The following is a 27,210-nucleotide window of genomic DNA, read 5'->3' on the forward strand; positions in this document are numbered from 1 at the left end:
CATCCTCCACTCCTCCCCTCCATCCTCCCCTTCTCCGTAACTGACATAATGCTTACATGTGATGTATACTAGTATTATACCCACAGAAAAAAACAATCAAGAGCACAGTATGGTCTGAAGATATAAAGGGATGAGGGAAACAGGCTTTTTAAACAACCAAAAGCCATATTTTAAACTAGATTAATCACACGTTTCTCTCTGCATCTACAGCTCCTTGTACTAAAAAAAACAAAATAACACAGTTATTTAATGTTTAGAGTACTCAAAATAACTTATTATCTTTTAATTTTAGTTTTTCTAAAGTTTAAAGTTTGATGGTAGAGTTATAACTTTACGAGAAGTGCTAGTTTTAGTTTTAGGAAAGACTAGTCTTCAATACCTAAACCATTGTAATTCCTCTTTGTGACTAACAATTTCATTTATTCTATTATTTTGGTTACATCAGATTCATTTCGGGGAAGTGAATAGAAACTCATGATAGAGAAGAATTCAGATGACAGCATAGTATATTATCACTTTCAATTTCTTTTTAGCAAAATATATTTTCAACCTCTCTCTCTCTCTCTCTCTCTCTCTCTCTCTTTCTCTCTCTGGTGGTTCCTTGAAATTTTCCCTTATAAACTTTAGAAATATTTTCCTAAAATGATTATAGTCCCATAAAAGTCAAGGAAAGCTATATTTAAAAAACAGAAAACATGGACATCAAATATTCAATATCTGACAGTTATAAATACAACATGAAACATGGCACATTTCTGTGTTATCTTAGCACAGATAACCCTTTTACCATTGAAGTCTTGGTATAATGGGCATTTAGAAACCACCTTTGCTCAAAGCAATGACTTCTCATTCAGGTCAGAATGCAACCAAAACACAGGTTTAAAGTTGGATATTTCTGTCTCCACCCAGTTTACCATTTCCTTTACATTTGGGTCATCAGTTTAATAATTTAATGGGTATCTATTTACATTAGTTTATTCCTCTTCAAGGCTGAAGGCTCAGAGATTAATTATTGTTGCAAGTGTGCTGTGGAAGAGGGGATTTAAATAATATTTAAGATGTAATATAAGACACTAGTATCATTTGTAAATATGACATTTTTTTAAAAAAATCTGTAAGCTTGAAGTAGGCAAGTATAGGCTAGCAGTTTAGTTTTATAATGACCTTTAAGATAAATTAGATCTAAATTTTCAGAGTTGTATTTAACTTAGGCTTGAGAAAATAAGGACCTTGAAAACACTGTTTTTCAAAAATGGTTAGAAGTCAAAATTATACTCAAAATGCTTACATTCACATGCATGCATGCACATACACAAACATACATGCATACATGTTCATGCATGCATGTATACTTATGAATGCACACACACACACACACACACACACACACACACACACACACACACACACAATCTTAAATTACACATGCCAAGAACAGTAATTCTAGTGCACAATAAATTAAAAACGTAAGCTGCAGTGTCCACAGATTTTGTTGCTCAGTCATCAGTTTATTTTAAAGGTAGAATCTTGCCTCACAATGTCTTAGACACAAAAGTGACCCATAAAAATGATCATGCAAACAGTGATCATTAACACACATGATATGACATCAGTAAATCAGAGTGTCTTGGGAAGATGGAAAGTTTCAGTGCTTTGAGATGAAACAAAGGCTGAATGAGAGCCACAGGGAGGTTTGTCAAGCTGACTCCTGGGAGTAACTGAAGCTGTCTCTGGCTACTTTGTGGACTCTTCTTTCTCCACTCCTTTCTCCCACCCTTTCAACCCCCTAACCCTAGACAGGAGAGAAGAAAGGATAGAGAGGAAAGGGGGCAACATTATCCTTAAACCACTTCCTGTGGCTTAGAGGAGTTGAGTTCCTTGGGGCAAGTTTGATCTTCACATTCAGGATATCTAATTTCTTCTTGTTTCTTCTCTGTGCGTGACTATTTAACAAACCACAACCAACAGCAAACAAGCCACAAGCAACACCCCACCCCACCTCTAGGAGCCCTGCCATTCATATACCCTCTGAAAAGTTCCCAGAAATCTCCATGTCACACAATCACAGAAACTACCTGCTCCTGGCAAAAATCACACCCCTGCTAGAGTATGAGGCAAATCACAGTCACCTGCTGCGGACAGTCTGAAGCAGCCCCATATTCCACACCTGGGATTAGAATGAAAACATATTCTTATAACATTTCTCTCTCTCTCTCTCTCTCTCTCTCTCTCTCTCTCTCTCTCTCTCTCTGTCTGTGTGTGTGTGTGTGTTTTAAGAAATCAAACTCCCAAAACGTTCACTACAAGTAACCATCCCTATTCCACAGCCGCACAGCAGGGTTGGAGGCAGGAGGTGTTTCACAGCTGCAAAGCTTGTCCTAGAATAGACTGCTAGCTAGCATCTTCTGCTGAAGACAAAGAGGAAGAGGTCTGGTCAGGGAAGGCAAAGTGAGAGGAAGGAATTGAAAATTACATTTCTCAGAATTTAGCTCTGGCACAGCCTCTAGAATTTTCATATTAATTTCCTTTTCATCTTTAACATCTCTTATTAACTTAAATGTAGTTCCCAAGGCACCCTGGGAGCTTTCACGATCCATCTCTGAATCCTACCCCAGTGAAGAAGCCCAGTAGATCTCAAAGGACAATGACAGTTCAAGCGAGCTGCTTATTTCTATGATCCCAACCTGTAGCAGGTCCACTCCTGAAGCAAAGCTGCCCGGGTGGGTGACTGGTCACACACATCAACACATGACTGAGCCAAACAGAGGCTAGAGGAACCTCCCCACTAAGTCCAGCCAAGTGCCACCCGCAGAACTCAGAGTTCCATTAAGTAATAAGCTGTTCAGTTTTGGAGTATATGTTACATACCAAGTGCTAACTGACATAAACAAAGAGATGACTGATACCCTATTATTCTTGGGTTCATGTTAAGACAGGCAACACACACACACACACCCTTTTTTAAAATTTTGTATCTTTTATTTTACTTTTTGTATGTCTGTTTGCCACTTGTGTGCCTGGTCCCTGTAGAGGCCAGAAGAGGGCATCAGAACCCCTGGAATGAGGCAGCTGTGAGAAACTGCTGGGATGCAGGGCACCAAACCTGGGTCCTCTGCAAGAGTAGCCAGTGCTAGTAACCACTGAGCCACCTCTCCAGCCCCCGATACTCTGTATTGTTAAGTAACTCAGAGCAGAGTCTTTAAGTTGCATGATTAATGCCTTTGGTTATTTTTCTTACTGACCAGGGGAAGCCTTACAAACAAATGCACAAGATCTTTTGGATCCCAGCATTGTGGAAGTGGACAGTATCACTTCCCAGAACTGGCCTCCACTGGTCCGGCTTTCTAGCTTAGTCCCAGCTCCACATGGCTATGGCCCCACCCGATGGCTCAGTCTGTTCTATGATGCTCATAGCCCACAGCCCACACTCTAATTGACCTCACCTTTCTCCCCTCACCCCTGTCTCTCACCTACCTAGGGATAGCTGATTTCATATCCAGACCTTTTAATATCTGTTGATATCGTTATCAAAACACATGTTTTACTTGTACAACCACTCTGAAAGTCAATCTGGCAGTTTCTCAGAAAATTGGAAATATTTCTACCTGAAGACCAGATATACCACTCATGGGCATATACCCAAAAGATACCCCACCATACCACAGGGATACATGCTCCACTATGTTCATAGAGGCTTCCTTTGTAATAGCCAAAAACTGTTAACAACCCAGATGTCCTTTAACCAAAGAACAGATACAGACAGTGTGGTACATTTACACAATGAAATACTCAGCTATTAAAAAACAAGGACAGCATGAAATTTTCAGGCAAATGGATGGAACTAGCAAATATCATCCTGAGTGAGGTAACCCAGACCCAAAAAAGGACATGCATGGTTTGCACTCACTGATAAGTGGATACTAGCTTTTAAGTACAGGATACTGAAATAACAAGGAAGGCCAAAGCAAGGATGCCTGAATTTCACCCAGAAGGGAAAATTAAACAGTCATTGGAGGCAGATGGAGGTGGGGAACTGAGCGGGGAGAGGATTATCTCTAGGACCCAGAGACCTGGGATGGGGGAGACTGCCAGGAGTCTGTGGGGGTAGCTCTAGCTGAGACTCCTAGCAGTGGGGGATATGGAAACTGAAGTAGCCACCTCCTATAGCCAGGCAGGACCCCAAGTGTAGGGATGAGGACACCAAACTACCCACAAAACCTTGGACGCAAAATCCTGCTTACAAGACATGCAGGGACAAAGATGGAACAGAGACTGAGGGAATGGCCAACTGACGACTGGCCTAATTTGAGGCCCATCCTATGGGCAAGAAGCAATCCCTGACACTCACTGTTAATGATACTCTGTTATGCTTGCAGAGAGGAGTCTAGAATAACTGTCCTCAGAGAGGTTCCACCCGGCAGCCGACTGAACAAATGCAAAGACCTACAGCCAAACATCAGAAGGAGCTCCGGGAGTCTTGTGGAAGAGTGGGGGAAAGGATGGAGGGACCCAGAGGGGACAGGAACTCCATGGAAAGATCAACAGAGTCAACTCACCTGGACATTTGGGGGCTCCCAGAGACTGAACTACCAACCAAAAAGCATACCTGAGCTGGACCCAGGCTCCCCCTCCCACATATATAGCAGATATACAGCTTGGTCTTCATGTGGGTTCCCCAACAACTAGAGCAGGGGCTGTCCCTAAATCTGTTAGACAACAGGGTCTGTGGATCGAGTTCCCACAACTGGCTGCCTTGTCTGGCCTCAGTGAGAGGATGAGCCTAGTCCTGCCGTGACTCGATGTGCCAGGGTGGGGTGATACCCAAGGGGTCCTCCCCTTCTCACAGGAGAAGGGGAAGGGGGACTGAGTGAGGAGGGACTGGGAGGAGGGGGACCATGATTAGGATGTAAAGAGAATGAATAAAATAGTTAATGAAAAAAAAAACCAACACAACATAACCCCACATGTTTTAATTAATTGAGAAGTCAACCAACGAACGAGAAGTCTGGAGCATTTGTTTTATGGAACCCAAGATGGGTGCTTTGCCCAGATCCATTGGGTCATTGGTGCCTTTAGAGTTGCTAATGAAATAGGGTGAGTTATTCATAAAAGTCGGAGAGATACTCCAACAGGTAAAAGCCCTCACTGATCTTCCGGAGGATCTGAGTTCTGTTTCCCAGCACCCATACCAAGTGGTTTACAATTGCCTGTAACTCCAGATCTGAGAGGATCCAATACCTGAGCTGGACCTAGGCTCCCCCTCACACAGATAGCTGTATATCTGCTATATATGTGGGAGGGGGAGCCTAGCTCCAGCTCAGGTATACCTCTTTGGGCAACTGTACTCATGTGCAAAAATAATAGTAACAACAACAACAACAGGCTGGTGAACATTCCAGCATTCTAGGCCTCTGCCCTCAGACTCCAGGCAAATCTGCTTGTTCTCCCTTTACTGTAGAACAGGGGACAGACCAGGAATCACAAAGGAGGCTCCGTGGGTGTGCTCCGGAGGTGAGGCTGACAGTCATTAAGTGCTTCCTACCTGTCAAGCACACTCCGAGCTATCTGTCGGTACTAATCCATTACGTAAAATCTGAGGCGAATGGCAGCTCTTGCTAGAGGGGGTGGGGGCAAAACAATGCAACTGTGATTCAGATTAAAATAAAAGCTTAGGGTGTGGGTGTCATTGTGACTGATTTTTGAAGTGCGATGCACACAATGCATAGGTCCTAAGCATGTCACAGCAGGATCCTATAGTGTGGGCACCCCTGTTTGCCAGATCAGAGATCAGTATTCTCTCCCCAGGGGTTCTTCAGGTTCTGTGTCAAAGATGCCCCTATTTTAGAAATAGTTTTAGACAGAAGTTGTTTCTTGAATGAGGAAATGCTTCCCCCTAGAGGCCATCATAGGAATTGTTCCCTCTCTGCATCTGCTGCAAGCCTAGTCTCCTCTAAGCAGTCTTCAAGGACCTGATACATCTGAAATCACCATCTCTCTGCTTCATCCTCCCCATCTCTTGCCCCATCACCTCCTGGTCCTCTTTCCTGTATTCTTTTTTCAAGCGTTTGAACTTACACTATTTAATCTTCCACAGCGCACTGCTTATCTGTCTTGTTTATCTTGCTGAGTCTTTTCTGGGAATAAGGCCTTAGGAAGGCAGGGAAAAACGGGTCTGTGCTGTTCATTGGTGTGTTCTCAGCCCCGAACAGAGCCAGGCATACTACATCCTTCTAAAATGACACCAACTGGCACTGACAGCCCCTGTGCCAGCCCTGTCCAGGATGGCTGATTCCCTGACGGACTCTGCACAGACTTTTGTAGGTTTCTCTACTGCTTCCCACTTGTGGAGGGGGCCACGGATCTCCCTGGTTTGTGTCTGTTCAGCAGTCAGGCAGGCTGACGTTAGCGTTGTGCTTTTGTCTAGAAGGAAGTGGCCCCAGTGAACCTGAGTCCCACAGGGAAAGCAGCTGGGAAGCCTTGGATAAAACACCGTCCTGAATGCTAAGCTCAGTGTCTGAAAATTGTGAGGTGACTACGCAGTGGACACGGAGGTTCAGCCTAAAGTGCATCACGTGTTGCGCACTGGTTTTGGAATGATTTCTGTCCTTTAAAACAGCATTGTAGAATGTGAATCAGGTGCTTTCAGGGTGCAGGAGGGAGTCCAGTCACAGTGACGGGTGGAGTAGAAAACAAAGGACAGGCTGATTTGGTGGAGGAGAGTGAGGGCAGACTCGCTCGGGCTAGCCTCGTCACCTCCCACCCACCTCTCCAAAGCACCAATGCCTCGGCTCTCTGAAGTATGTATGAGACCCCTGATGGTAGTTTGTGCCCTCATTTTACAGGGGCGGGGGTAGGGAGGCATTTTACAGATGGGGACATGGGGTATACGGGGTTGGGGGAGGGTTTACTGCAGCAGCCAGCTAGCCTCTCCCAGGGGAAATGCTCTCAGAGCTTTGTCAGCATTCCTGGTCTCCGGACTCCACATTATGCTGATAAAATGTCCTCCTGAGAGGTTCCAATTATGTAGAATCCAATGGCCTCCTGGGAATCTTGTTTCAGCAGCTGGGGGAGGGGCGGGGGGAGCGTGTGTGTGTGTGTGTGTGTGTGTGTGTGTGGGTTCTCCACGCTGGCAGCTGCTGTCCAAGTGCTTTCTGATGGCTTCCTCAGAATCATGTGACTGCCACCAACCATGTGATTCAGCCTATGATCCAGTCCTGAGAACCCTGTGCCACCCTGGCTTGGGACCCCTCCTCTAAGATGTGGTGACAGGAATCAGATTCGTGTACAGGCAGAATTCATACTGACCCATCTTCTCAGACATTTATCCCCTTGCCAATCTACACAGTCATGTTCGCTACACACTCATTTAGCAGGGACTTACGACAGTTTGGGAACAAACCAGACAGTGGAGACGGCTTAAGGAGTAAAGTATTTGCTTCACAAACGTGAGGACCTGAGTTCAAATCCCTAGGACTTATGTAAAAATCGGGCACCAAGGTGCACGTCTGCAACCGCAGGACCACAGGGCAGAGACAGATGAAACCCCGAAGCTCACTGGTCAGCCAGCCTAGCCAATCAACTGTTGTGATTATAAAAAGATAAAGAAGTATTAAGATATGTTCTATGGGGGTGTGGTGTATCTATGTATCTATCTGTAAATATAGCTATATATCTATGAACGTATCATCTATCTACCTGCCTACTTACCTGCCTACCTATCCACTATGTATCAATGTTTATAATAAGTATGTATGTGTGTATGTGCATGTATTATCTATCTATCTATCTATCTATCTATCTATCTATCTATCTATCTATCTATCTATCTATCACCTATCCTGTTGTCCCTGTCTTTTGAGAGCGAGCCCTAAGTGCTACAGTGGTACACATTACTTACTAAGTGGTGAGCTTATCTCATGACCAAGGGCAAGGACAGGCTTTTTCTTAGAAAACTCTTTAGTGCCGGGTTGCAGGGCAAGTCCACCTCAGCAGTTACTGCGGCCCCAACAAACAGAACCTACCAGATTCTGCACTGACCTTCAGATGTGTGCTCTCCCTTGCCAAGGTCCCTGGCTTCTCTTATGAAGGGGGTGATGATTCCTGTCTGCCTAAAGAACTGTCCAAGTGAGTTGGTGAAGGCCATTACTCTTGGGGAACCAACTGCAGCCTTCTGTGATACTTACACAATTAACGTTGTGGTGGTCCATCCTTTTGTTTGACCTATTTAGAAGGTAGCTTTCTTTCCTTTTCCTCTCCCTCCCTCTCCTTCCCCCTCTCTCTGAGAAAAACTATCACTAAGCCTTTGTTTCTTTGGAAAACAAAACTAAGGGAAGTGCCCAGAGCTGCCCAGTGTCCCCTGCTCCCCTGCTGCAGGACAAGGCTTGGCAGAGTTTTGGCTTTTCTGGGACTGTAGAATTGGGCGGCTTTCTTACTCCATGTTTGTTTAGTGCTTTGCACCCATGAAGGGCCATGAGATTTCCAACTGAGCTTAATTGTTATTGATGTTTAGTGGGCCATAAAACCCCAATTTCCTGGCTGCACCCCCTTCCCCAGCTATAAATGACCCATTTGCAGCAGCCTATAAACAGGTGGGTCCCAGTTCTATTCCCAAAGCCTGGAGGGTTTTCAAACGTCAAAGTCAAAGTCTCTCCCCATTCTTTGCCTCATTGGTTCCTCTGGCCGGCCCCATCCCACTGCTTCCTGAACTAGCTTCTCCACTGAACAGGGACCACAGCAGCAGCGCTGTGTCCCAGAAATGGTTGAGAGTCCATGCTGGAAGCCTGTGGCTCAGGGGCCTGATCCCTCCCCCCACAACAGAGTTCCAGGGGCCCCGTATGAGAACAAGGGGACAATAAGAGCCACAGGCAGGAATAAAGTCCCCTCCACTGACCAGGCCTGGCCGAGGCTGCACTGTCACCCACACTTCCTGTCTGTACTCACGCCCCTTACACCCATGGCCTCCATGGTAGTCAGTCCTGTCTCAACCTTTCCCAAAAGGTAGGACACTAGCAGCCACTTTAACAGAGGCTGGTCTAGGGACTCCTTGTGCTTCAACTGTCCCAGCAATCAGCACCCCAAGGGGAGTGAGCATGTCTAATCCTCCCTGTCCCTCCATAAACCCAACTAGGTGCTGATCCAGGTGCTCCATGCCTGACCCTCTCTTCTCTGCTTTCCAGAGTCTCACTATGAAGCCCAGGTGGGTCTCAAACTCTCAATCCTCCTGCCTCAGCCTCCTGAGTGTTGGCACCCACACACCTTGCTGTTTCATGTCTTCCCGAGGAGATAAGATAGAAAGGTCAGGCAAGGAAGAGCCAAGCCAGAGAGAGCCCAGTGGATTGGAGCACAGCCAATGGTGGCTTGAGTCCTCTTCATTTCCTGTACTATATATGCCTCTGGGGACACAATAAAGAGAAAGTCTGACAGGAAGTCAGGAATGACTCTAGTCAAGCCTCATTGTTCTTTCTTTCTCTTACCCCTTTTTATTTTTTTTATTAAGGGTTATTTATTTATTTGTGCTGTGGTGTATGTGTAGAAATCAGAAGACAATTTTTGGGAGCTGGCTCTCTCTTTATACCATATGAGCTCCATGGATTGAACCCGGGTTGTCAGGTTTGGGGACAAGCTCCTGCCCACATTGAGCTATTCACTGGCCCTTAGACAGTCATGGTCAGAGCTACTCACTGGCACTTAGACAGTCATGGTCAGAGGCTCAGTTCCCTTCCCGTTAAGGAAGGTATGGAGTTTCTAGTGTTTTCTGTGTCCAAGATACTAACAAAGAATCCACAGTGACAAGCACTGGGCTTTATTGATTCACATTTTGGGCTGATAATGGTTATAAGGTCATGAGAGCCCTGCTGTCTGGCTGTGGTAGATACCAGATATTTGTCTACAGCTGGCAGATGGAGATCTTGCTCACATTGCTGTCCACACCTTGCAGAGCACCTTCATTCTTTGGGAGTGTTTGAATATGCTTGGCCCAGGGAGTGGCACTATTAGGAGGCATGACCTTGTTGGAGTAGGGGTGGTCTTGTTGGAAGAAGTGTGTCACTGTGGGGGTGGGCAATGAGACCTTCCTCTTAACCACATGAGAGCCAGTCTTTTAGAGATCTTCATTCAGATGAAGATGTAGAACTCTCAGCTCCTCCTGAACCATGCCTTGATGATAATGGATTCAACCTCTGAACCTGTAAGCCAGCCCCAACTAAATGTTGTCCTTATAAGAGTTGCCTTATTCATGGTGTCTCTTCACAGCAATGCAAACCCTAAGATAGAAGTTGGTACCAAGAACTGGGGTATTGCTGTGATAGACCTGACCATGCTTTTGTTTGGAGGAATGTGGATTTGGGGACTTTGGAAAGCAGTGGAATGCTTTGAGTGGAGCTTAATGGACCAACCAAGTAGAAATAGGGAAGACATTGGTGCTGAGGGTGATTTGAATTGTGCAGACCTGGCCCAAGATGTTTCAGTGGAGAAGAATTTTAGTATGTGGCCTAAAGACTGTTCTTGTGATATTTTGGGGAAGAATATGGCTGCTTTTTGTCATTGACCTAAGAATCTGCTCCTGGCTTCCTTTGGCTGATGATACAGAACTCTCAGCTCCTTCTCCAGCTCCATGCCTACTTGGACACTGCCTTCCTGCTATGATGATAACGGACTACATCTGTAAGCCAGCCCCAATAAAATGCTGTCCCTTGTAAGAGTTGCCTTGGTCATGGTGTCTCTTCATAGCAATGAAATCCTAACTAAGACAGGGAAGCTCCATCCAGGAAAAGGTAGATCTGTGACTTCCACAGAAACAGACTTCAGGATGTTCCCAAGTTGTTGACTTTACCCAGACCCAGGATTGAGGACTTTCCTTTTCTTCCCATGTCCCCATAACTTCCCGTCCTTCTATTCCACCTCAGTGGAGGTAACTGGACACCATAGGAGTGGGGGAGGGTGCTGGGTGTAGTTATTATGCAGAGCTTCTTACCTGGGACAGCAGGAGTGAGCACATCTGTGTTTATCTTGCAGGCCTTCAATCCCTGTCACTAGTGTCCTTTGGCACCTTAGACACCCAGTGACAGCCACCTTCCCCACCTGATGGCCCTTCCTCATCAGTCTCAGTGATGACAACATTTCACAGGGGCACACCAGGAACTTCACATCTGAATGCGAAGGGTAACAGAGGTCCAAACAGAGCAATGGGACCTCTGATGTCACTGTATCCACAGAAGAGCTGCCTGCAGTGGTCTTTCTGGAGACGGGGGAGGAGACTAGCTGTACTCACCTCCATAGGATCAGGAGGATGTGGGGAGGCCATGTTGTTCCACCCAAGCCCAGCAGCTGTCCAATGGGACTCATTCCACTTTGTGGGCAGTGAGTTCGACTCTGCCTTAAGAAACAAGGGACAGAGAGCCATCCCAAGGCAGTTTAACCAAACCAGGGAGCTGTTGGCTTCACCATCCAGCCAACAAAAGACGCAGGCAGGGTTAGTTTGAGGGCCTCTTAGGTCCGAGAACTCAATTGTGACTGAAGTCTTTTCTTTCCTCCTCCCTACATTTCTGCTTACCTCCGGGGCCCATGCTGAACCGTGTGGTTTCAAAGAAAAAGAAAAGCCTGTTGTCTCTTTGACAACAGTGTCTAGTTGGCTCAGCTTGTATGAAGACAGCAATGAGCTATGCTGAGTCCCTAGGGCTGAGATAGCATAGCTGAGTTCTACATAGAGACCAAGGGAGCCAGAATGTTCACAGAAGAGGAAGAGGTTCCTGCCAATACTGAGCCCCACAGAAGAGGTCCCAAGATCTGAGCCGGAGCTCAGGGTCTGTTCCAGTGTGGGCAGCCGCTTCACACCACAGGTGTCATCTCCACTGACTTCATTTCCAAAGTCAGACACAGGAGTGTGGGGCAAGTGGACCATGCCACCAGACAGAACTGGTAAGGTTCAGCAGGTTCAGACCCTAGGGGATCTCAGATTCAAGAACAGCAGGAGTAGAGCCAGCTCCCTGCCAAACTACTTGATCTGGAACATGTAACCATGACACCCCACTGAGAGGACCATGGTAATCAGTCGCAAAACATAAAAACTTAGAATTCTCCATGCTAATGAGGTACCTAGGTAGGCCCTGAGTGTTTAGCCAATGAGCTTCCCTTCCTGGGCATTCCTTTCCAAAAAAGGTATTTAATCCCTGGTTTACCCTGAGTAAGGTGTATACATTCACATTTGCCATCAAATAAAATAGTTTGGTCAAGCAAGGACCTTCTCTTCATCAAGAGTTGGGGGGTGGGGTGTGTAGCTTTGTTATAAAGAGCCTCAGTCTCCTGGACAAGGCCTTCTCTCTTCCAGTCCCTCTCTACACTTTGAACCAAACCCGATTCTGAACTCTGCCTTCTCCTTCCTGCCTGGCACTTAAATGCCCCGAGAGGACCCTCAGACCCCTGTTCCCAACTCCCAAGGGATGCTAAGGAGACTAAGGAGTCACGACAACCATCGCAGAGCCTGCTGCTTCCTACCCAAGAAAGCAAGAACTGAGAAGCACTACAGACTGTGTTGTGCCTCCCCGAACAGCTTGCCAGACATGCAGCTTAGCCTAGGAGCTCTGAAGCAAGCAAGCCATTTCCCCCCTTCCTAATCTCTGGTTCCATTCTGGCATGTGATTCAGCTTTGGTAGGCTGAGATGGCTACTGGATAATTTCCTACTACAGATAAGCAGGCCGTTGTGTCAGAAACCATTCTTTCCCATGTCAACAAGGACACATAGTTAGTACCTTTGAAGTGGCCTGTGGACATCTGGAGAAGCAGCTATATGCCTGCATGTCACACCTCTCTCTGACTCTATCTCCTGGTATCTCGCCCTGTCATCCCTATAGCCTTGTCCCAACAAGACAGTGAGCTTCTCTACTCAGGCAGTTTGCTTCCCATAAGTACTTGCTTCTTGACTATTCATTGCATAGCCTGGAATTCACACTGCAGCTCAGGCTGCCCTTGAGTCCGTGGCAATCCTCCTGCTTTAGCATCTAGAATGCTAAGATGGAGTCACCGTGAGTCACCGTGCTAGCTCTTTCAAAAAGTTTAAAAGTTTGTATTTCTCATTTAGGCCAATCCTTCACCCAGAGCCCTGCTGTTCCTGTGTTTGGTGGGAGGTGGAGATCTGAGCATATTTTTCTACCAGGAACACCAATTGTCAACCCATCATGGATTGGCCGCCGAACTCTTCCATACTGGTTTGCAATGCTCCCTCTGGCAGTGAGGCGCCTCGTGTGGGGATGTGGTCCTCTTCTGGTTCTGGACTCTGCTCTGTCTTGTTAGCTCGCGTGTCCACCCCTGCTCAGCAGCACACAGTCTTCATCACATTGGCTTTAAATCAAGTCTTTCTGCAGCCAAGACGAGAGCTGCTAATTCAGTCCAATTGTCAAATTTGATGAGAAATCTTTTGAAGACTTTAGTTGGAATTAAATTAAATTTATAAATGGATTTGAGAGAAAGAGGCATAGTTAGGAGTTCAGATTTTTTCCATCTATGAACACAACCTATCTCTCCATTACTGGGGACTTCGATGCCTTGCAGTGAAACTTTACTCTCTGCTACATCAAAATCCTCTGACATCTTTTGTTAGATTTAGCCTTGGCTTATTTACTTTTATTGCTGTATTTAAATGAAATATCACAGCTTTTTTTTTTATGCCCAGCCCAGGTGCTTTGATATAGACATGTATGTTGTCTTTGTTTACTGTTCTTTTGTGAAGCAGCCTAGCCCGGTTCTCTTAGGTCTGATAATTTGTTTGCAATGGAGGTGATTTAGTTTCTTTCTGTTCGGCTCCCCTCCCCATTACTGCATGGCTGGGACTCACTAGTCCACCTTAAGTGAAAATATAGCAGATATGTTCTAGTATACCTTAAGTGAAAATATAGCAGATATTTTCCAGTCCACCATAGGTGAAAATACAGCAGATATTTTCCAGTCCACCTTAAGTGAAAATAAGGCAGATATTTTCTCTTAATGTAATTTCTTCTAAGGAGAAGGCTTAGTCTTTCCGTTCCTTTCTCTTTCTTTCATTTTTAGATTTTAATTTTCTTTAAGTGGCATGCTTTAGATTTTTTTCCTTTCAGTTTCCGTCCTTGCCTTTGATTCTCTTCAAGAAGAAAACGTTTTAGGAACATTGAAAGCATGGTGGGTGACCACTGTGCACCTCCTCCCTGGCATTATTAATATTTCTTCTTTAATTTGTTCTAGATTTATTTGTTTTTATTGTATGTGTACGAGTGCTTTGTCTGCATGTATACACGCATGTGCACTGTTTGTGTGCCTAGTGCCCTCAGAGGTCGGAGGAGGATGTTGGATCCCCTGGAACTGTAGTTACAGATGGTCGTGAGCCACCATGTGGGGCCTAGGAATGAATCCCATTTTCTCTGTAACTGCTGAGCCACCCCTCCAGACTGTTTGTTGATCGTTAACACTGTGCCTCGTGCTCCCATGTCTCTTTAACTACACACAGTTCCCTTCACAAAACACTGAAGAAAGCTGAAAGAGACAAGTACCTACAACCTTCATCCTGAAGCTGCTGAGACAAGCACTTCCTCCCACACAGCCTCCTCCTCATAACCTAAGAACACTGATGTTAATTCAGTAACTCCTAATGAACAATCCATATACACCATCAGCTGCCAGTCAGCCTGGAAATGTAGTGCATAGCTTTAAAAAAAACACCAAAAAACAAAAAAATCTGGAATCCAATCACCTATGCTCACTGTGTTTGGCTAGTGTGTCTCTTGGGTGTAGAGAGGCCACCCCATCTCTCATGGCTCTTGACTAAATGAGCTCTGTGTTGTGAACTTCATCAGTGCCGTTCTGTGCAGCAGGAGCTCCTCTGGTCTTGCTGTAGTATAATGTTCCATAGCATGCGACTCCATCACAATTATCTCCCTGACCCGACATGAGCAATGGTGGCTCTCAAGCATTTTGTCCCTAATTATTTGAGCCAGTAATAGCAGCCTTGTATGTGTCTCCTGGGAAACGTATGCTCACGGCTTGGAAAGGTGTCACCAGGTCCCTGGTTAAATGTGTGCTCGGCTTTAGTAGACAGGAAGTTTTTCAGTAGTTTTACACTAATTCTCTTAGTAGCAATGGGTTAATGCTCTGTTTGCTCCAGTGTGGATGGCTTAGCTTGAGAGATTCTGGATTTATTGAATTGTCTTTATAATTGGAGGCCAGGTAGTCAAACAATGACCATCTTTGGTTCAACAGTGGAGGTGTAGAGAACTCAATAACTGCTCAGTTCAAGAAACTGGAAGCCTTAGAGCCAGGGTTTCTATTGTTGTGATGAAACACCAAGACCATGATCAATTTGGAGAGGTAAGGGTTTATTTCACTTACTCTTCTATTATCACAGTCCATCACTGAAGGCAGTGAGGACAGGAACTCAAACAGGGCAGGGGCCTGGAGGCAGGAGCTGACACAGAGGCCATGGAAGAGTGCTGCTTACCGGCTTGCTCCAGATGGCTTACTCAGTTGGCTTTCTTGTAGCACCTAGGACCAACTACCCAAGGATGGTATCACCCGCAATGGGCTGGGCTCTCCCACTTCAATCATTGTATTGTATTGTTCTCTAGAAGAAGAGAACTGATCACACACACACACACACACACACACACACACACACACAAATACACATTGTGGGCCTGTGTTCCACCCCGACCCTGGGGTGTGGGTGGGGCTGCAGGGCTGGGGAGGGGCAGAGAGTGGAGGCTCCCTGACATCCAGTCACTGCTGGGGTGCTGCACAGAGAAGACAGGAATAAAGGATGGGGGTCTATGGACCCAAGACAAGACTGGACCGGGCTCTCTCAAACTCTTGGACATCTAGGTGCTGCTGAGTTGCAGGCAGTTGGGAGCAGAGTCAGGGGCTTGAGGTCTGAGGGGGAAAGGAATGGGAGCTGCAGCTTAGCGCATCGGTGATTGTCCTAAGCTTGGCTGTGGTTGTCTAGAAGTGCAAAGAGGCTTTCTACAGGCTGAGGCTCTGTAGGCAAAGCCCTTCTTCATGCTCCCCATGGCAGTTTCAATAGAAGAGACAGTCCATGTGTATCCATACTGTTTATTGACTGTTCATCGTGGAAAACGGATGCATACCAACTCCTCAGGGTGGACCGGAGATGAAACACCTTTTGGAGAGAGAAATGTTCAGGAAGGGAAGATTATTGACTAAACCCTCAGGGCCTCTGGATACCTCATTAGCATGGAGAACTATGTGACTGACATGGGAAGTGTGGTCTTGTGTTCTGGGCCAGGAATCTCGTAGCGAGCAGGGAGGCGCCTACCATCTCAGGTGAGTCCCAGGGGCCAGGGACTCTGAACCTGCTCAGCCTACCAAGTTTCTTGGCACAGTCCACTGTCCAACAACACACTCGGGATTTTATTAGAGTGGCTTACAGTCTGTGGTCCAGCTAGTCCAAAAATGGCTGTCTTACCAACAGAAGGTCCAAGAATCCAAAACGTATTCAGTCCATGAGGCTGGATGTCTCAGCTCGTTTTTATCATATCTGAGAATCCCAAAGAAATAGACTGTAACACTAGTGAAGGTATGGCCTTCCCAGTAATTGTGAGGTCAGGCAGACAAAGAGCAAGTGCTTCCTTCTTCCATGTTCTTTGAGTGGGGCCATATCATTTTCTGAATCAAGTTGACTCTTCTCAAATGACCAGCTCTGGTTGTTAAGATAAACTGAGCCAGCACACATGAGGAAGCACACTGATGGAGTGCCAGTCTGAGGATGAAAGCCTGGGATTTCCTGGAGTTACTGGGATAAGCTTGTGTTGAAAGGCTGAAGAACCTGGAGTGGGGTGGCCCTGGACAGTTATAGTGGTAATAGGTGCATGCACTCAAGAAAACTGGAGCCTCTATGAGCTGGCTGACTGCCTCCTTCCTTTATTCTTTCTAATAGATGGTGCTGCCCACATTCAGGGCAGGTCTGCTACCCCAGTTACCGTATCTTGCCTTAGTTTTCTCTGGAAATGCCCTGCTGGACACACGTAGATGTGTTAATCCAATCGAGTCAACAGTGATGATTATCCATCACTCTAAGAGTTCAGTATCCTTCCACATGCCCAAGGCTTAGGTTGGGGAAAACGTACATCTTGTTAATTTTATATTGTCAACTTGACTTGAAGTCATCTGGGAAGTGGGAACCTCAACTGAAAAACTGCCTCTTCAGACTGGCTTGTGGCACATCTGTGAGGGAATGTTTTGATATGGAAGGTTCAGGCCACAGTGGGCAGCACCATCCCCAAGCAAGTAGGCTTGGGCTGTATAAGAAAGCCAGCTGAGCATGGGCAGAGAGTGAGCCAATTAAGCAGTGTTGCCTCAGGGTTTATGCGGCAGGTCCTGCTTGAGTTCCTGCCCCAACTTCCCTCAGTGATAAACTATGGCCTGCAAGTGTAAGCTGAAATAAGTGTTTTGTCCTCCTAAGTTGTTTTTGGTTGCAATGTTTATCATAGCAACAGAAAGCAAGCTAAGACAACCTTATTAAGCCATATTACTGTGCTGTTATTATTGCCTAACTTGTAAGCAGTTGATAGTCTATTTATCATTAACGACTAGCTTGATTCCACAGCTGTGTAAGGATGGGCTCTGAATGCTTCTAATATTTTACATTATTTTGAAGTTTCTTTAAATAGCCCAGCAATATGGTATTTGAGTAAATATTCTATGTGCACTTGGAAAATGTGCGGAATTTTTCACTGTGATTGAAAAGAGAAGTGTGTGTGTGTGTGTGTGTGTGTGTGTGTGTGTGTGTGTGTGTTGGTCTTCAAACCAGCTCCTGGCAGAAAGCTCCTAAAACCCTTAGAAGTTCTCAAGCAGTAGAAATACTAAGTAGAATCTTTAGTCCTGACATTGGCTCGCTGACCTAGTTCCAGGCACAGAGCTCAGAGTCTCTTGGAATTCCCTTGGTACTAAAAGTCATGTTTGTTCTAAAAAGGTGGACCTTGTTGGAAAAGGGGTGGGCTTTGGTGTTTCCAAAGATGCAAACCATTCTCTCTCTCTCTCTCTCTCTCTCTCTCTCTCTCTCTCTCTCTCTCTCTCTCTCTCTCTGCTTCCTACTTGTAGATCATATGAGAGCACCCTGCTGTTCCTGCTGCCAGCCTTTGCCTTGGTCATACTGTCTTGTCACTGCAATAGAAAACTAACCAAGACACCCCTTGTGGCTCTCCACATAGCTGCTCACTGTATTCAGTACCGGCTCCCCCTCCTTAATAAGCCAGTGCATGTGTTCCCTGATTTGGTGAGCCAGTCTAGCTAACTAATAAAATCCTAAAAGAGGATTGTGGGAGACTCCAGTTTATAGTCAGGCTGGGAAGAAGTTGAGATGATTTATTCTTGGTTACTCAGGTTTGAGGTAGGGGCCAGGTTTCTGCAACCATTTGTGAGCTATGACTCAAAGTCCAGGTAGAGAGTATGGAATTAAACAGCCATCCTGTTAGTGACTACTGGAGAAACCTTTGGTATTTGAGGAAGTGTTTGGTGTCTAGAATGTTCTTCTTGTATTGACTGTGAAAGCAGAAGAAAAGCCATTTTATGTTTGTTTGTTTGTTTGTTTTTTCTGTGCCATGTATAGTAACTGTCAGCTGTGTATACATACTTACATATATACATCTATTAAGGCTGCCTGGACTGGGAGTGGGTCCCTGGCCAATGTGGGTAACTCTGAGAGATCCAGTTTCTAAATAAAAAGTAAAAAGAGGGCTGGTTTCAGTGGCAGGTCACTTTCCTCTCGTGGTCGGGGCTCTGGGTCTGTCTTTAATGTTACAGATCTTCAAGAGCAAGGGGACTTCTGATGACACATATGGACTTGACCTGGGAGCTAAGGTGCTAGACTGTCAATGGCTCCCCAAAATCAACCTGAGACGCGGTTGCCCCTGGGCTCTTACCTCACCTCAGTGAGGAGTAAAGACAAAGACAAAGGAGCAGAGAGCACAGGTAACACTGGTTTACTAAGCAAAATTAAGGGAAAATGAGAAATTATGGGGAAAACAGGAGAAACGCCCAGGAGTGGGAGGAGCGCGAGCGGGATCGGGCGTGGGCGCGGGCGCGGGAGTGCGCACAGCCTGGAATTTTAGGGTCTTTTTATGGGACTTATGGCAGAAACTGGACATAATCTGAGGTAACTTTTTAAAAGATTGGTTATCTGCCAATACTGAGAGCTGAAGCAACAGGGGTCACGCGTGTTCTGTGCAGGTTCGATGCATGCCCTCCTGACCCAGCTGAGGAGGGAGCCACAGGCTGCTGTGTGCCGCTCACCTAGCTAACAGTGGTGGCATGTTTAAACCCCACTCTGCTCGTGCCTGATTCACTCCGTGAGCTGCTGACCTTGGCGGGTCCACTGGCTGCTGGCCCTGGCTGGAGTCACTGGTCGGTTCAGTTGGGGGGGTCTTTGTTCTTATGGTTAAGTGGCCAGCTAGTGGTTCTACTATAAACCTTCCCCCTTTAAAGCCTGTGGAGAATGAATTCCTGCCTTGTTAGCAATACAAGAAAAAAAATAGTAATAACATGTATAGCACATACATTTGAATAATATGTATATAGTTTTGTGTTTTGGTTTTTTTTTTTTTTTTTTTTTTTTTTTTTGAGACAAAGTCTCAGGTAGCCTGAGCTAGTCTTAGAGTTGGTAGGTAGCTTTACAGAAGGAGCAAACAATTGCAAGGTCAGTAGACTGAGCTGCTGAGAGCAGATTCTTGGACCTGCAAATAGTGCAAAGAGCTGGCTCCAGGGTCACAACTTTGGTGAGGAGCCCCTGGCTTCGGGGTGAGCCTTTCAGTTATGGAAAGCTGCTTTTGTGAATCCTCCCTGCTCCTGTAAGTAACCCCCCAACAGATTTCTGTTAGCAACCCCAGTAAAAACTCACCCGCTCACCTGCTCACCAGGTTGGACTTCGGCACAATCATTGCATTGGTCTGTTATAGATTCCTTTTCTGGAGTGACTGTGTGCGTGTGCATGTGTCCCCGGAGAAAAGCCTGTCTCATTGCAGTGTGTGGTGCTTGAACACATGTATACAGGGGTGGGGCAAAATGCCAGGGGTCCTGATCTGCTACTTCCTCACATCCTTCTGAGGCAGGGTCCCTCTAAACATGAAGCTTTTTGTGTGGGAACTCAGGACCTCAGGCTTGGGCAGCAAGCACGTTACCTCCTGAGCCATTCCTCCAGTCTCAGGATGGTGTCCAGGCACAGCCTTGACCTACAGCAGGGCTGGAGCGCCACTTTCCACCATTTATGGTACCAATCGTTTGGAGGCATGATCTTAAAAGGGCTGACCTCAATCTTGTGGCAATCCTCCAGTCTCATACTCCAGGATGCTGGATTACAGGCATTTACCCATCGCCACTGAACTCTCTCTAGTGTCATTTTCTAGGACAGAAAATTTTAGTATTGATGGAATCGACCTTCCTGCATTTTCCTGTGGCATCTGTGCGCTTACACCTTACCTAAGAAAGACTGTAGTGGTTCAGACATAAAATGTCCCCCGTAGTCTCATGTGCTTAAGTCTCCCGTCAGCATTGCTATTTCTGGAGGTGTGGAACTCTGCGATACAGGGTCTAGCCAGGTCACCTGTGTTAGCTGGGGATTGATAAAAAAGAAGGAGGCTGGCCTGTCTGAAAGCAGAACTGTTCTTCAGGCAGAACATCTGGAGGACACAGTCTCTCTGCAGGAGCAGAGACTGTGTGTGAGCACGTGGTGCAGGGAGCTTGAGGTTTTATAGGGTGGGAAGGGGGTCTGGGGTATGGAGGATGCCACCTGATGTCAGTTCCCTGAAGTGGCAACCCCCCCCCCCCGGTTGTTATGTTGGCCTTCTTATGAGAAGCTTCCGGTATTCTAATAGCCCATGGGTGTTATTAGTCGGTCAAGTCAACTGTCTAGAGTTTCTCTGTCCACCTGAGGGGTATTGAAGGTTACACCCCAGCCCTGCTTCTGGCCCGCCTTTGATCTGCCCGGATATGACAAACTGCACTGACAGTTCTTCCTGTTCTAGACAAACTGTCAGGGAACTAACTGTGCCTTCCCAACAGTTACGGACCCTGCTCCTGGAAACCATGAGCCAAAGCAGACCTTCTTCCCTGAACTTGTCACAGCAATGAGAAAAGAAACTAATATGGGGTCTTTCATTCTTCGGCATTGTATTTGATTTTTTTTTTCAAAAAAAGCATTGGCAACTCCATTAAATCTTTAACCCATCTGGACAGTATTAGTGTACTGTGCATTTATATGGAAAGCCTTGAACTGTGTCCAGGCTAGGAGCAGAGCAATATTCAGTAACAACCTCTCAGCACCAAGAGTCCAGCTGTCACCCTCCCCTGAGCTACAGTGTCACACCTCATACACCGGTCTGTTTGAGGATGGTCCTCTAGGCCTGCGGTGTGCTTCTGTTTTGGCCTCTAAAGCAGGTTTATTTGGATCATGGTACCTCGGCATCTAAGCGTGAACACTTGCTCAGGCGAAGGCCTCCTCGCTGAGGCTTCTCAGCCATTTTTCTGGCCCTTCTTGAATATTTATCCTTTCATCTGAAATTTAAGGTTGTCCCTCCTCTAACAAAGGAAGCTACATCCATATGCAATTTGTTTTGTTCACTTAGGATCATCTCTCTTTCCACCCTCTTCTTCGTTCTTGTGCCCCAGGGTGTGGGGGTTGGATTATAGAGTTAGGATGCTGTGTATGTGCAGTGTCAGACCCTTGGTACCGCAGTTCATGCAATTCCCACTTTATGCGGAGGAAAAGGAAATTAATTTCTCCTGAGACCACTGTGCAAGAGCAGCCAGGGCTCTGAGCCCTTGTCTTTATGAGCCGTGCCACAGAGTGATGCGGACACTAGTCTGGTGTACTTCTTTCCGATGATATTGGATCCCTTCTTGGTCTGGAATGTTCTTGTTTGAGTGCCAGGGTCAGTAAGTAAGTGGTGGAAAGGATAAAACACCAGCTTTAACACCTGTTGGGATGTAGATTTCATCTCAAAGCCTGGATCAGCTGTGTCCTGGGGTCTGGCATCCATAAATTCTTTCATTTGTCCAGCAGCTGAATGTGGGGTGCCCTGGGCATGTGAGTGCTGGTCCCTCACACCACATTGGGAGCCTTCAGAGATCAAAACAGAGCCGGGCTTTGCCCCTCTCCTCCCACCCTTGAACTGATAACATATTTGAAGAGTGTCTGCTCAGGGCTGGAGCACAGATGAAAACATCGGACCCCTCCCTTGTCTCTGGGTCCTGATAAGATGGAGTGTCCAAGGTCTAACAGGTACAGATCCACTGTAGCCAAGAGGGAGTGCAGTCAACAGCATGGGAGGCTAAAGTCATGGGATGAGGGAGGACCGCTTCATTTCTCTCAGCTGGATACAAAAGTCCCATTAAGAACACACCCAGCTGAGGCGAGCTCTCTGGAACTGCCCTGGCAGTAAAACAGGATCTTGTTTAACAATGCTCTTGTGGGGATGTAAGACCTGATGATGCTCTGGTGAGCTGGGAAGAAAAAAGGCAGCCTCCTTCTCCATCCCTCTGATTGCCTGAGAAGAGGACATTGTTCTGAGGTAGGCACCCAGGAAGGAGGCCAGGCATGGCAGTTTGCTCTTGCAGGTGCCAACAGGGCGAGGCTCCCTCTGTCTGCCGGCCTGCTTCCTCTAGCTGCCCCACAACCCATGTGTTTGGTGAGTTTGTCTCTCATCTGAGATGGCATCTCTCCTTTCAGACTCCCATTTTCCCCTCATTGGGATGAGTTGAAAGCTTGACTGGTATAAACAATCATTTCATTTATTATTTCTCAAAGCCATCTATCAAAGATTATCTATCTCAGGGCTGGAGAGATGGTTCAGCAGGTAAGACTGTCTGCTCTTTCAGAGGATCCTGGTTCAGTTCCAGCACCCATGTGAGTTGGTTCATCGCCCATGACTCTGAATCTAAGGGAGCCAGTGTCTCTGGCCTCTGTGGACATGCACACACAAACACCCAATTTAAAACATTACATTACTCAAGATCTTAATCAGTTTACCACCCAAACCAACGGAACAAAAATGGAGGACTGTTTCCGTGATCACAAAGATCATTTCCCAAGCACTCAGGATGAGGCCGAGGCAGGAAAAAGTCCAGTTCAAGGCCCGCCTTGACTGCAGAATGAGTTAAGGTCAGCCTGGATAACTTAGTGGAGGTGTACACTGTGATACCAACACCTGCTCAGCATGTGTGAGACCTTGAACTTGGTCCTCAATGAGAGCAACAGAACACAAGAACAGTACTCACCAGGAAGGGCATGTTCAAAGTCACTTAAGAGCCAATGGAAAAACAGAGCACTGAAATTGAAATTGCACTTTCTTCTTGACTTGGGGTTCTTTTTTCATCTAGGTGAGCATATATCTCTTCTATTTGTTTGTTTGCTTATTTATTTATGTGTGTGTGTGTGTGTATACATATGTAGAAGTCAGAGGGGCAGAAGTTCTTTTTTTTTTTTTAAAGATTTATTTTATGTAAGTACACTGTAGCTGTCTTCAGACACACCACAAGAGGGCATCAGATCTCATTATGGATGGTTGTGAGCCATCATGTGGTTGCTGGGATTTGAACTCATGACCTTCAAAAGAGCGGTCGGCACCCTTAACCACTAAGCCATCTCTCTAGCCCCAGAAGTTCTTTCTTTCCATTCCAAGGTGGGTGCAAGAGCTCAGACTCAGTCAGCATGTTTGCCTAATGAACCATCTCTCCAGCCTGTAGTTTCCCGTAGATAACCTTAGAGCAGTCAAAGCTGGCCCCAGAGGAGCAGAGCCTCAGAAGCTGGCCAAGTATTGGCTCCTGACCTTGGGAAGGCCTGGGGCTTTCCTGTTCTGTCAGTCTTGCTCCCAGTGGGGGACACTGGTGAAGAGTGAGTATCACAGGATCACAGAGTGACTCAGCTCTCTCTGCCAGTCTGGACACCATGAAACAACCGTGCCTTAGACTCCTCAATACAAACACTGCAGCTCTATCTTAACGGAAAAAAGAACCAGTTTATTCTGGAGCTGTTTTGAGTGACCTGGCCTCAGGAGCATTGATTTAGTTTATCTCAAATTCCATGTTTCAATATGGAAGCAGTTTCACTGAGTTTTATAGTTTTACAGAACAGAAAATGTCTTAACTCAAGGCAAGGGAACATCAGAAAGGCGGGTACAGGGAGATTGGCGGTGTGTGTGTGTGTGTGTGTGTGTGTGTGTGTGTGTGTGTAGCTTTCTTATAGGTTCTGGTTGCTGTCAGGCGGCTTCTTTGCTTATGGATTGGTAGACACTAGTTGCCTGCTCAGTTAATAGTCTACAAGTTTTTGTTGTTTTTGTTTTGCTTTGTGAATTTATTGCCACAGGTGTTACTTTTGATAAGAAACGAGCCAATTCGAGCCGGATTAGATTATATTAAAGAAGAGTTTGTTGGGAGGCTGCTCTTGGACAGGTGAATTCACTGACTCCAAGGAAGGAGACCAGGGAAGTCGCCATGGGAAGAGTGAGATGAGAAGGGGAAGAGAGAGAAGAGAAAGGAGGAAGAGAGGGAGTGGGAGAGGGGGGAGGGGGAGGGGAAGTGGGAGGGGAGAGGGGGGGGAAGAAGACCAAAATGATGGATTATATAGGAAAGAGCCTCTGGGAGAAGGGCAGCCCAGCCTCTGGGCTGGAAAATTCAGGATTGGGTGCAGAGTATGCCAAGTAGGGACTGAGGGATGCTGGGAGAACCTGGAGGTCAGATCTGCTTTGATGTGTAAAATGTGCCCCTCAGTCCTTTCTCCTGGGTTCCAAGCCTAACAAGTTTCTACACCAGGTTTGAGAAATGTCAAGGAATGGCTGTTCAAGCCCAAGATAAGCTAATTAATCATTGGACAGACACCCTTCCAATCTCTACAGTACGGAAATTCTGATCTGCCAATCAGTGTGCAGAGTCAGATTCCTTTCAGGAAAAAAGGAATTTCCCAACAATTCCCAACAAATTCCCAAAGGAATTTGTTCACAGTCTCCCCAGCCTCCCACGGACTCCTTATCTTCCTTCAATGTCTTCATCAGCCTCCTGACTCAGCTCATCTGCCTCAACCTCCCTCAGTCCTCTCCTCTCCCTTTCCCTCTTCCTTCCCTCTTTCTCCCTCACTCTTTTCAGCCTCCCTCATTCTCCCTTAGTCTCCTTAGCCTCTCTTGACTTCCTCATCCTCTGTCATCCCCTCTATCACTCTTGGCCTCTTCATCCTCCCTCATCCCCTCCATCACTCTTGGCCTCTCAGCCTTCTCAATCTCACTTGGTCCCCCTTGGCCTACTCAGGCTCTCTCTGCCTCCATAGCCTCTGTTTCTCACAGCCTCCTCTGCTCCCTCATCCTTCTTTGGCTTCCCTGAGCCTCCTCAGCTCTTTCAGTCCCCCTCAGTCCATTTGGACTTTCTTAGCCTTCTTACACTCATCCCTCAGCTCAGTCTATTCTCTTTTCTATTCTGCCTCCGGCCAGATATCTGTGCCCTGCTCATTGTACATACCCAGCTCATCCAGAAAAACTGCCTAGCCTTTGAAATCTGATGCTAACATCATGGCTGAGGCCAAGCTGGCTTTGACTTGAGGTCCAGCAAGATGCCTCTGGGAGCCGGCACCTCCTCTTCCCAGGTGAGCTCCCTTACAGGTTGTTTCCAGCACCTTCCACCAGTAGCCAGCCTGAGCCTGCTTTTGATGGAGCAAGTCAAGGCTTTACTGGAGCTTCTGGTTTCTGTACAAAACTTGTTTGAGGCAGAGCAAAAATGTGGCACATCTTGAAGCCGGAACAAGTTTTGTCAAGCTGGGAAATGCAGCCCAACAGGTCAGGGCGCCCACCGTGGGGACCTGTGGAGAAAGGGTGACCAATCTTCCTACCTGGTTCTTGTTCTGGATCTCAGGTGCAGCCTCTGGATCTGTGGCATCTGCTTATGGCTATGCCCCTGGCCTAGTGCTACCCAGGTAATGGGCTCGTATTGATGTTACAGTGAGCTGAATGGTGGCTGCCATTGGTTTTGGACCTGGGACAAGGGACTGAGGTGAATATTTTACATATGAAAGCAGACCAGATCTCCAAGTTCTCCCAGCATTGGCAGTCCATACCCTGTCCCTAACCCCAAAACTTTACAGCCCAGGGCCTGGGCTGCCCTTCCCTCAGAGGTTCTTCCCTGTATAATCCAGACATTTTGGAGACTCAACAGACACAGACTGAAAATTATAAATAAATAAATAAATAACAAAAAAGAAAAGAAAGAAGGAAAGAAAGAAAAGATTTGGGCTTGTAGCGAACCAAGCATGCAGCAGCTTTTATTCTGTCATTATTAAACATTACAATAAGGATCATAGCAAATCAGAGATGTTTTCAAGTATGCAGGAGGCAGGGTGTTTGGGGGTCACATGCAGCTCTTTATATAAGGAGCTTGTGTGTCTCAGATTTTCGTATCTGAGGGCTCCTGGGAACACACCCACCCCAGATCATGAGAGACAGTGGTCTTTGTGCTGTAGTTAAGCATTTTACATACAGATTACATTGGGTTATCTAGTGGTGGACCCTGTGACAAGTAAAAAAAAAAAAGCCATGTACAAAAGCCATAGAAGAGGCAAGTGGTCCTGGAAGATGGAGAGGGAGGAGCCAGCAGTGACTGGAGATGGAGGGGGAGGAGCCAGCAGTGACTGGAGATGGAGAGGGAGGAGCCTGCAGTGGCTGGAGATGGAGGGAGAGCAACCTGCAGTGAGTGGAGATGGAGTGGGAGGAGCCTGCAGTGACTGGAATTTCTGTACAGGATCTACCTGCTGCCAAGAGGCAAGAAAGGAACTCTGCCAAGCTCCCAGTGAGAAGTGACCCTCACACAGGATCTTGGGCTTTTAGTCTTAGCTCTGCCCTTGTTGGGATAGTAAGGACAAGCTGACAGACTCAAATTCAAGTCCCCATTAGGGCCTTTCAGGACCCGATAGCCTTGGCTAAATCGTTTTAACCTCCAGGGCTTTAAGTAGTAATAGGCGTGAACAAACTCAGGTTCATGGTGAGGATGCTGAGAGATCATGTCCCTGGTCAGACGTATAAGACCGCGTTCCAGGCACCGCAGTTATCCTACCTCTGGATCCTTAAGCATCTTTCTCGGTCTCGATCTAGCCCCTCACACTCCTCCTTTTGGAGTTCTTGTCCGAGCTGCTGGAAAGCCTAGATACCTTTCATCCTTTGGCCTGGCTGGGGTGGGGGTAGGGGGTGGGGAAATCGCTAGTGCTC

The sequence above is a fragment of the Mus caroli genome, unplaced genomic scaffold, assembly GCF_978045245.1.
Source record: "Mus caroli unplaced genomic scaffold, Mus_caroli_1 scaffold_2, whole genome shotgun sequence".
Classification (NCBI taxonomy): domain Eukaryota; kingdom Metazoa; phylum Chordata; class Mammalia; order Rodentia; family Muridae; genus Mus; species Mus caroli.